Source organism: Mustela putorius, unplaced genomic scaffold (genome assembly GCF_011764305.1).
Source record: "Mustela putorius furo isolate JIRA1106 unplaced genomic scaffold, ASM1176430v1.1 tig00003871_pilon_pilon_pilon, whole genome shotgun sequence".
NCBI classification, from domain to species: Eukaryota; Metazoa; Chordata; class Mammalia; order Carnivora; family Mustelidae; genus Mustela; species Mustela putorius.
The window spans coordinates 11,007,188-11,019,517 of NW_025422023.1; the positions used below are offsets into that span (position 1 = coordinate 11,007,188).

General features: G+C 35.8%; 1 pseudogene; it reads left to right on the top strand.

The window, feature by feature from the left end:
* The first annotated feature begins 873 nt into the window (after positions 1–873).
* LOC123388082 lies at positions 874–2,137 on the top strand (annotated as a pseudogene).
* Positions 2,138–12,330: the final 10,193 nt, after the last annotated feature.

Genomic DNA, 12,330 nt, shown 5'->3' on the forward strand with positions numbered 1-12,330 from the left:
AAAAATGAACTCCAGGGGTGCCTGGGTGGCTCAGTTGGTTAAAGCCTCTGCCTTTGGTTCAGGTCAAGATTCCAGTGTCCTGGGATCGAGCCCCACATCAAGCTCTCTGCTCCGCGGAAAGCCTGCTTCCTCCTCTCTCTTTGCCTGCCTCTCTGCCTACTTGTGATCTCTGTCTGTCAAATAAATAAATAAAATCTTAAAAAAAAATGAACTCCATTCCTACTCTGTGTTGTTTATTACATGCTCCTTATCATTGAACTTATAATTCTGAAATAACTTTTTTGAAATTAGTTTTTCTTTAGAAATATAGTAAAGTACTAATGTATGTAATTCAAAAATTAAGTTAGTGACACTGTGAGAACTCTCTTTTAGTGCCCACTCACATTTAGGTAGTATTCAAGTGGTATTCAAATATTCAAAAAGTATTCACTCTTAGGAAAATAGCCATTTAGTTCTATTGCTCTATCAATAATTGGGTTAGTTATGTCATTATTTCCATAACAAGAGGTACTAATAAAATCAAGGGTTGTGTTGAATGTCCAGGGAATATATGGTTATGAACATTTTCTTCATCTCAGATCTCTTGAACAAGTTGGCCTTCTGAGCATTATAACATTTTACTTTTGATTCTCTTTGAAAGCAGTCCAAAATTTTTATGGTCATTCTTCTTCAGAAGTAAATAACACCATCACATAAACTAAAAGGAAACAAAATTTATGTCTGAATTGAAAAATAAACCAAAATAGACATTTTCTTTCTCCTGTGATATTTGTCAAATTCTGTTTCTCACAAACCTCCATAGATCACCTCACAACTCTGAGATCACCATCTAGGTCAAAATCAAGAGTCAGGCTTTCTGCCCGTGGACGCCGCTGAGTCATCGTTAAATTCTCCCCTTCCACCACCATCATGTCTAAGTCAGAGTCTCCCAAAGAGCCTGAACAGCTGCGGAAGCTCTTCATCGGAGGTCTGAGCTTTGAAACAGCCAATGAGATTCTGAGGAGCCATTTTGAGCAATGGGGAACACTTAACGGACTGTGTGGTAATGAGAGATCCGAACACCAAGTGCTCCAGAGGCTTTGGGTTTGTCACATATGCCACTGTGGAGGAGGTGGATGCAGCCATGAATGCAAGGCCACACAAGGTGGATGGAAGAGTTGTGGAACTAAAGAGGGCTGTCTCAAGAGAAGATTCTCAAAGACCTGGTGCCCACTTAACTGTGAAAAAGATTTTTGTTGGTGGCATTAAAGAAGACACTGAAGAACATCATCTAGGAGATTATTTCGAACAGTATGGGAAAATCGAAGTGATTGAGATCATGACTGACCGAGGCAGTGGCAAAAAGAGGGGTTTTGCTTTTGTAACATTTGATGACCATGATTCTGTAGACAAGATTGTCATTCAAAAATACCATACTGTGAATGGCCACAACTGTGAAGTAAGGAAAGCGCTCTCTAAGCAAGAGATGGCTAGTGCTTCAACCAGCCAAAGAGGTCGAAGTGGTTCTGGAAACTTTGGTGGTGGTTGTGGAGGTGGTTTTGGTGGGAATGACCACTTTGGTCGTGGAGGAAACTTCAGTGGTTGAGGTGGCTTTGGTGGCAGTCGAGGTGGTGGTGGATATGGTGACAGTGGGGATGGCTATAATGGATTTGGTAATGATGGAAGCAACTTTGGAGGTGGCGGAAGCTATAATGATTTTGGCAATTACAACCATCAATCCTCAAATTTTGGACCCATGAAAGGAGGCAATTTTGGAGGCAGAAGCTCTGGCCCTTATGGTGGTGGAGGCCAATACTTCGCCAAACCACGAAACCAAGGTGGCTATGGTGGTTCCAGCAGCAGCAGCAGCTATGGCAGTGGCAGAAGGTTTTAATTACTGCCAGGAAACAAAGCTTAGCAGGAGAGGAGAGCCAGAGAAGTGACAGGGAAGCTATAGGTTACAACAGATTTGTGAACTCAGCCAAGCACAGTGGTGGCAGGGCCTAGCTGCTACAAAGAAGACATGTTTTAGACAATACTCATGTGTATGGGCAAAAAAAACTCAAGGACTGTATTTGTGACTAATTGTATAACAGGTTATTTTAGTTTCTGTTCTGTGGAAAGTATAAAGCATTCCAACAAAAGGTTTTAATGTAGATTTTTTTTTTTTGCACCCATGCTGTTGATTGCTAAATGTAATAATCTGATCATGATGCTGAATAAATGTGTCTTAAAAAAAAAAAGTCAAGAGTCAGATGCTTTATCAATTGAACCATCCAGGTGCTCCCAGTCTTTTTGTTTTTTAATTAAGAAAAGATTGTTTAAATGTTTTTCTCTCTTAATTTTTCAAAATTAAAAGTGGTCTGAGTAAAATGATATATAGAGAAATCTAGAGAGAAGGATACATGAAGAAATTATTTCCTTCTTCAATTTCCAAAGAAAATGTGAGAATGAAAACAAAGGAGAGACACAGTTACACAGTTGTGTTGTTTTTCCCCAGCCTGGGCCTTGCCTTGATTGAGGGATATATAATATAAGTGATAGTAACAGAGGGAAGGAACAGACCCACTTTGCCAGTTTTAGTCCCTGTTTGGGCCTGTTTGTGAGGCTCCTCACTGGCTTTCCTGTTCCAACTGGCAAGCAGCGACCTCAGAGTGAATTTGGTAGAGCGCACGAGTTGAGCGGCCAGAGGGCTATAGCAAAGTTGAGTCCAATATTTCATTTCCGTTCACTTTGGAAATCCATGTATCCATCTTTTGCTCTTCACTGGTCAGATTTTTCCATGACTATTTCTAGTATTTAGACCTCTACTGGTAATTACAAGTGACAGTTTACCTCCTAGTAAATGACCTATTCCCAGTAGACTGTGTCACTTTATGTCACAAATCCTTTCCATAGAAAACTCTAGCTCAAGTCCAAAGCCACCAGGGGACTCCCGCTTAATGGCCTACTTGTGTCATCTCCCCATCTTCCTGAGTATTTACTCACTACTGGTTGCCATAACTGTGAGGTCTTTAATTATCTGCTTGCCACACCAACGATGACAGAAGTAAAAAAAATATAAGGACTCATCTTTCTTAACTGCTTAGCTCGCTCCTTGCAAGCTACATTATTGTGCCTAAGTAAGTAAACACTTGTATAAGAAGCTGACTGAACCTTTGACCTCCTTTAGGAGGGTCACTTAAAATTGAGAGACTCACAAAATCCTTCAAAAATAGCACCTCTTTATTATCAAGTTATTTTCTTCTTTTTGTTGTTCTCCCAAAAACAAGAGTTATCGCTTAAAATAAATTCTTTATATAAATAACTTTTTAAAAACATTTTTTTTGTGTTAAACACTATACCAAATTCCTTGAACAGATAATCAGATTTAATCTTCACAATCATTTTTTGATATGTGGTGTTCTGTTTTAGGCATCATTTCTATTTGAAATATATGAATCTTTTTTCTTGAGAAGTGTGAGATTTTTGACTGAAGCTCTTGATTACATATTCATTTTAGCTCTCATTCCTGCCAGTATATATGTATAAAGATAAAAAAATTACCCTACTATTCCTTGAGGAAAGGGACTTTTGTTAACATCACTGTGAGCCTCCATCAGCTGGTTCCAGCTTGTCTCACAGTTGATGAACCGACTTAAATTTAATCTTGCAAAAAGCAAAGAATGTTTTAAAGATTTTCATTAAAAAGTATATTTTCTTGGGGCACCTGGGTGGCTCAGTGGGTTAAGCCGCTGCCTTCGGCTCAGGTCATGATCTCAGGATCCTGGGATCTAGTCCCGCATCGGGATCTCTGCTCAGCAGGGAGCCTGCTTCCCTCTCTCTCTCTCTCTGCCTGCCTATCTGTCTACTGTGAACTCTCTCTGTCAAATAAATAAATAAAAACTTAAAAAAAGTATATTTTCTTAAAAGATAGAATGAAATAATAACACTTTATAAATGGTGGAAAATAACTGAATTGCCTACCTCATTTGGAGGAAGATTCTTATGATGTAGCACATTTTGCCTGTGGAAAATTGCATTATATTAAGAGTTAAGTTTCAAATTTCCATTATCAAATATGTCATTTGCTTTAAAATACAATTTATATTTAAAATACAATTTGTCAAAAATTTAGTACTTATTTTTGTTAGGTTTACTGAAATCAAATGAGTGTTTTATATATATATATACACACACACACATATATATATATATATATAAATATATATATATATATTTACTGAAATCAAATGAGTGTTTTATATATATATATACACACACACATATATATATATATATATATACACACACATATATATATATATATACACACATACACACATATATAGACATTGGAATTGACGTGGAATCCAGGAAGATAAAGGTTAGCAATTATTTGAATAATTTATATCTCAGTGATGGGTGATTTTATGTCCTACATATTCTTAGAGACTATTTAGTGTAATAATATGTAGGTATTTGTTTAAACCAAAAGATACTTTTTATACTCCACAGACTTCATATGAATATTTTCCAGAGGGGCAGCTGGATGTTGGCAAATACACATGGACTTTGATCAATCACACACATTAGTAAAGGTGGTGATAATACATTTCCAAATTTTTAGGCCTTGGAAACTGATAGAATTTTCATTTTTTTTATTTGTTTATAAACACTTGGAATTTTATTTAAGAAAAAAATCACAACCATGAACATTGTTACAGTTAGAGGTCCTCTTGGTTCTCCACAATGATTCTCAGCATGCTCACAAGGGGTTCCCAATTGTTTAGTTTTAGTTAAACAACCATCTTTAAAGGAAGGGAAAAAAAAACTCGACATACTACCCTTTAACTTGTTTTAATGTTTCTTCACAAATGGTAAAAAATACTAAAGTACAGACAAGAAATAATCACAATGTTGTGGCTAACATTATAAATATGGAATTATAAATTTGAAACATTTTCTGGTTTAAAAAATAAATCTGGTAGTCAGTGCTGCTCTGTAGGGTCTCTTCGTCCAGGAGGGCTGGTCTCTTCATTCCTGACCATGCTCACCTTCATTCATTTTTCCAGGTCCTCCGCCCCCATCACTTCACCATCCTATCTGTTCCGTCAAAGGTCCAGGGCTACCAGGGCCACCCTGTCCTTCTCCACCAAAGCTACCTCAATCCATGCCCCAGCCACAATGGAAGCCCCCTCTGTCTCCACCACAGCCCCCTCTTAACATCCCACTAGGACAACAGCAGTCCATGATGCTGTGTCTTTCATCCCGCATACCTCCAGGTCTGCCTCTGCCATGGTCACTGCTCAGGAGTTGAAAAGGTGGTGGAAGGAAGCCTTGAGGCTTTGGAGGCTTGCATTCTGGTTGCATTCTGTTCTCCAGGCTAAGTTCTGGTTTCCACACCCCGAAATGGGGCACTGCCAGTCTCCAGTTTGGTGCTGGACATTTCCTGTTCTGGGAACCACGGGGCCTTCTTGAGGGAAAGCCACCTCTGTCTCTTCCATGGCCTCCCATGCATATAGCTGACATCAGTGGGCTGTCCATAGGTTCCCAAACTTTGCTGCCCCTATGCCTGGGTGGTCTGTGCATATTTTTGAGTAGGTTGCATACACTGTATGAAAATTTTATCAGAAGCCTGCTGGACTGCCACTTGGCTGTAAGTACTGTAATCCATGGGCGCCATTTTCTCTACTTCTGTTAAAATTTTCATTTTGTTTTTTTATTTTCTTTTTTCTTTTATTTTCCTTTTTTTGGGGTAGTGTAATAGTTTCATTCATTAAATTACATAAATTACAAGAAGATTAAGCAGAGACAAGAATATTGTATGAACTATTACAGACACATATAAATACATGAAAATATTATTTATAAATATTTATAAATATAAATAAAAAGTATTTCATAAATACATGAAAGTATTAAGTGCAAACATTGAACAAAGAACTTTCATGTAATAAAGGGTTTTAGTTTTCACATAGCTAAAAAGTTTTGATTTTGATATTTGAACTTGATCAAATTAATTATCCTGTGCTTTTTGGACATTATCTATTTATGATTCATTTATATACTTCCTTCCTTCCTTCTTCCCTTTGAACAGTAGGTAGTAAAAGTCGTTGTAAAAGTGCAGGATCTTGAGCTCCACTGCCTGAGGTCCCCTCCCCTTTTTAAATTTCTTTTCAGTGTTTCAGAATTCATTGTTTATGCACCATACCCAGTGCTCCATGCAATACAGGCCCTCCATAATACCCACCACTGGCTCACCCAACGCCACCCCCCCCCAAAACCCTCAGTTTGTTTCTCAGAGTCCACAGTCTCTCATGGTTCATCTCCCTCTCGAGTTTCCCCCAACTCACTTCTCCTCTCCATCTCCCCAGGTCCTCCATGTTATTCCTTATGCTCCACAAATAAATGAAACATATGATAATTGACTTTCTCTGCTTGACTTATTTCCTTTAGCATAATCTCCTCCAGTCCCATCCATGTTAATATAAAAACAGGGTATTCATCCTTTCTGATGGAGGCATAATATTCCATTGTGTATATGGACCATACCTTTTTTATCCACTCATCCACTGAAGGGCATCTTGGTTCTTCCCACCGTTTGGTGACTGTGGCCATTGCTGCTATGAACACTGGGGTACAGATGGCCCTTCTTTTCACTACACCTGTATCTTTGGGGTAAATATCCAATAGTACTGCTTGAGGTTTTTATTATATCTCTAACACTTGTTAGGTTTGTGGCCTCAGGCAAGACAGACCACCTTGATATGCCTCAATTTCCCATTGCAAAATGGAGAAAATAATTCCTCCTCATAAATTTGTAAATGTTACTAAAGTATTAGAAAAATAATTAGTATTAGAGTAATAGAAAAATAATGTAAAGTATTAGAAAAATAATGTAAAATGTACCCCGTATTTTTTGATGTTCCAAATTTCACAAAACCTAATAATCTCCATCATTTTAAGAAATCAAGTTAGTGTTATGAGGCCCATGCTTTTAAAATAATTTTTCAGTTGAAGAAAAACACATTCAGAGAAATGCCCAAAGTACATAATATGCTCAGTTCAATGAATCATTATAAGCCAGATATCTATGTTTCTTGTGTGCACCCTGTGTCTGCCCCCCCCAACATTATCTCAGCTTTCTTCCCCAAAAGTAATCCCTATCTTGACTTACAACACTGTATACTTATTGAGATATTTTACCTCTTTAAATAAACTCTGACAGTGAACTTGAATTTTTATAAGGGAGTTTTGGTTCCCACACAGCTTGTGAGCATGCGTGTGTTTGTGTGTATTAAATGATTTATTTTGAGAAATTTCAAACAAACAAACAAACAAAAAGTTTCAATGAATTTCTATATATCATTACCCTGCTGCAAAAATCATTTACTCATGGCCAATTTTATTTTAAATATATCCCGACTTCACTGCTCTGACAAATTATTTTGAATCAAATTCAGTACATCACATTTCATTTTTAAGTATTTAGAATGAATCTTTAACAAATAGAGAATCTTTTTTGAAAGCCCAACCAAATACTAATCATGTCTAAAATATTTATAATATTTCCTTAAAATCACAAATATCTAATCACGCATCAAGTTTTTCTGTTTTGTGTGTGTGTGTGTGTGTATTGGGGTGTTTTTGAAGTAAGTTTAAGAAACAAGGCTTACACACTACCTTTGGTAGACAGGTTTTCTTAGTCCTTTTTATTCTATAGACTCTTTCTCTTTTATTTTTCTCCTGCAATTATTTATTGAAGTAAATGCACAATTTATCCTATAGTTTTCCATATTCCGGTTTTTATTGATTACATTCCTGAAGTGAGGACCATGTTTCTATTAACACATGTACATCTTCATTGTAAAGTAAGAAGAAAATAATGCTAGAATATTTCCAACTAATTGCACAGAGACTGTTATACCAAGAAATGAGCTCCACTATGTAATAGTTCAAAAGGATCCCATTCTGTTAAGGATACATGGAAGTTTTTGTGTGCACATATATAATTTATGAAAGTGCAGGTAGTTTGAGAATTCATAGGCCACTTTCAGTGTATTTCCAAAGTGCTTTTTTCTCTGCTGAAAAAGAGTTTATTTGAAATACTGTTATGTTTACAAAATGTCGCTAGTCTCTTTTTTGACATTACTTGTTCTGGTGTTCAAAGGGCAATTTAATTTCTGTTTAGAAAATATTGGTGTTAAAAGTTTAAATGACTGGTGGATGACCATTCAGATTCCACACTCACTGACATCATTTGGTCCAAATTTATAACAGAATTTTAATTTGCTCTTGTTAAATCCTCATAGAATCAAATCGAGGCTTTTAAAAGCCTCCACAAATTTAATTCCACATCCATTTGCTCCATTCCTCAACTATGACTTAATCCCTTACTCTACTGAGGTCGACTTTTTTTCACTCTATTTGAGGAAACAGGTAAGTTTTCTCAGAGAGACGAAGAATAGTTTCAGTGATTAAGTGCATGGGGTCCAGAGGTCAGTGATCCAGGTTTAGACTGAAGCTCTACCACTTACAAGCTATTATATGAGGATAAATCACTAACACTTCAAATTTCAGTTTCCTTTATATAAAATGGAACTAAAATTCTACTTTACTCATAGTGACTTGTAGTTGAATAGGCTTATTATAAAGTGCTCAACACAAACCAGACACAGAGAAAAGTTCTTACTGTCAACTTACAGCATGTTATATTAACAATGATCACAAGGATGCAAGTAGTGTGAAATTCTTCCAATTCCTCCAACATGGCACTTGTAGACTAGTTTTCCAGAGGTACATGCTTTGTCATCCCTTCACTAATTCATAAACATGTTATCTCACAGGTACTTAGTATAAGTCATTGCTCTAGATGCTGGGAGCACAAAGATGAATAAGATAGAGTTGTACTGGGTGGCTTACAATCTATTCCTCATTTTAAGAAACTCATTAATGCCTAATTGCCTTTGGACTGATTCTAAAGCTCTCATATTTGAGCCTATCCATAATATGCCCATTAACCGGCAATGTGACCTCATTTGACAACGAGTCCTCTGAGATGATCAAATTGAGTTACTTATTGTAACCCAGATAATCTTAAAATTTCCCTGTCTTTATGTGTAGCTTTTTATAAGCACCTTCATCTCTACCTTAAGATCTACAGCTCATTCTTCAAGTAAATTTTATTAAATTTTATAACTAAATGCTGTAGGGACAGAAAAAATTTCCCTTCTTCCCTTCCAGGTTCTTTGGCTGGTCTCATAATTAAATTGACATAGACAGATTAATGGAAGAAAAAACAAATTTAATTTTGTACACACAGGAAGCTCAAACATATGAAAAGTCCAGGGCAAATTGGGCAGTTGAGGCTTGTGCGCCATCTTGAGTTAAGGAATGGAACAGGGGCCTGCAGCTTCAAAGAGGAGGACCACAATTCACAGGATGGTAAGAAGAGCAGATATTTGCTTATTAGAGGTTTGCCCTGCCATGGACATAGGTCTTTCAGATAAAAAAAAAAAAAAAAAAGTTACCTCTTGTAATAACTCTTTTTCTGGAATAGGATCCTTATCCAAATTCTTATAGATAAGGGAGAGGTAAAAGTTTTCTGAGTCTGCTGGGTCTTGATCGCTTTCAGCTCAGAATAATCCACATGCCAAAGCAGAATATTTTGGGGTGGGCATACACTGCTCTGCTTGAATGCAAAGTTTGAGTTTTCTGAACCCCTGTCCCCTAGTATCATTGTGTATTTCTAATAGCGTTATCTAATTCAGCCTTCTAACTTAATTATATGAACATTTGTATGTATTCACTGCCTTCCAACCCACACTAGCCATGATTGTAAACTCCTGAGGGCTGTGACTGTCTCTTCCATATCTTTGTGAGCTTTTAGCACCTAGAAAAATGGTTGTACATATAATAGGATAATATTCTTTCATTTAAATACAAGCAAATATGTTCAATTTCTACATTAGCATCATATTAAAAGCAAATATTTCTCTTTTTTTGATATGAACCTGAAGAAAAGGGTTTGTTTTCCTTCCAACGCTGTTACAGTATCCTCTTCTTGATGAATGGTAGAGTAAAGGTCACTACTTGTCCTCTAATAGTCATTCTTCCCCTTTTCTTGAATAACAGAATTTCTAACTGAGGACCTGATTGCCTGACCAAAGTCTCCATTGCTGTTAGGTGTGCTCAAATAACTGCATCTGGGCCAGTGAGTGATGCACAAAAGTGATCTGTATGACTAATTCCTAAAAAGGATTTAAGGGAAAAAGTTGATTGATTCAATCAATCACCAATTATTTTAATTAAAATATGGTGATAAATATACCTTAAATAATTAGCAAATCATGCTGTTTAGCTGGTGGTTTGAGGAGAAAAGACATTTCTGCAGGACCATATTTAAAAAGTAGGATTTTTTGTATCATTCTTATTTTTTACAAAGCTGCATAACTGATATTTGTGCTGAACATTGTTTCATTAAAATATGATAAATAGGTTATATGTGATTGTTAAGAATATCCACAGGATACTTAAAGAGCAGGTAGGCACTCTGCTCCCTGCTCCTTTTTGACTGGCTGCAGTGAAGTTGTGGTTTGGAGCCTCCTGGGATCCCGCAGGTAAAAGCAACACCAGTGTTGATGGCAACAAGATGGAAAGAGCCTGGTATCTGATTTCAAGGAGTTAACAAACCAGCTTGGACTTAAACGTTATGTGAAAGAAATTTAACTCCAACCTTGAAGAATTCTCTGTTGTTGCAATTGTTTGTTATAGCAGCCTAGCCTCTGTTGTAAATAAAACTACTTGTTTAAAAACGTATCTCACATGCACTCACAAAATTGCTGTATATTATTTTAAAGAATAGAGATCACTTTAGATATATATGCCAGATATATATCACTTTAGATATATATGCCAGAATCCTAAGGTAGAAATCTGAGAATAAAGAGCAGAATATTTTCGCTTCTACATATTAAAAAAGAAAACACTTTCAACACAGAAAGAAATCAGAACAAAAAGAAGAAATTTTTATGAGAAAAACTATTTTCTTTCAAGCTTAAATAAAAATACATTAATGTATTCATGATCTCCAAGATAGATGTTACCACATTTTTAAAGCTCTGTCTACTTAAAGTAGAATAGTACAGAAGATTATTATTAATGACCTGCAAATGAGGAACCACAGCATTTTCCTGTGATCTCCTGCAGGCTGATTTATTCAATATCTCTGAGAATGTCTCTGGGCTCCTGAGTCTCATTTGTATTTTAAAAATCCCCAGAAGGTTCTGATGATCAACAATTTGAGCACAACTCCTGTGAAGTATAGTTCCAGTGCTCCAGACTAGAAGTTAAAAATAAAAGTCAAAGACAATCTTGAGGGACTTGTGATTTAATGTGAAGAGATAGAACAAAGACCAGAAAGTAATTGAAAACATTAAACCATTCCCAAGCTTCAGAATAGAGTTGTGTACAGGAATTTCAACACTAAAACTTTTCTCTAGCTGTATGGTTTTATGAAGTTCTTTGGAATTGCTCTTGTTTGATTTCTCAGTGCATAGTTTTTTTGTTTGTTTTTTGCTTCAATTACTACTAGTCTCTTTGAGCAAAATCTTCTTTGAAGTTTCAGTAAAAAATTTTTTTTATAACATTTATATACAATACTTTCTAGGTAAAAGAACACACGTATTAATTGTCCTATGACACTTCCTAACAATCAGGTATAATCTGCTTATCACATTTTAATGAAATAATGTCAGCATAGTTATCAGTTATGCAGCTTTGTAAAAAATATGAATGATACAAAAAAAATCCCACTTTTTAAATGTGGTGATGCAAGAATATTTCTTGTAAATTCCTTGAGGTATATTTGTGGGAAAAACACAGCTATTGATATCTTTTAATTAAAATAATTGGTGATGGATTGAATCAATCAACTTTTCCCCTTAAATCCTTTTTAGTAATTATAAAATTACAAATTAATAAAAAAATTAAATATATCAGTTATTTTCTTAGAGTAGAGCACATAGTGGGTGTTTAATATTTATTCCAGATATATTTTAATTGAATCAAATCAGACCAAATGTTAATTCTAAAGGAAAATATTAAACTATCAAAGTGTTTACTCCATTAGATTTTGTCAACCAAGGAAAGACAAAATAAAATTTGTACATTTATTTGGGGTCATAGGGATTGCAATTCAGGAGACGTAGATGGAAACTACAAGCACGTTCTGGAGAGACAAAAGAGCGCTTTTAAAGAGGAAAGAGGGAACTTATCTAACTTGTTTTGAATAAAATGTGATTGGTGCTGGTATAGCGACAGTTATACAAGTCTATATGTAATTGGTTGCTAGGTGGAAAGTACACTTAT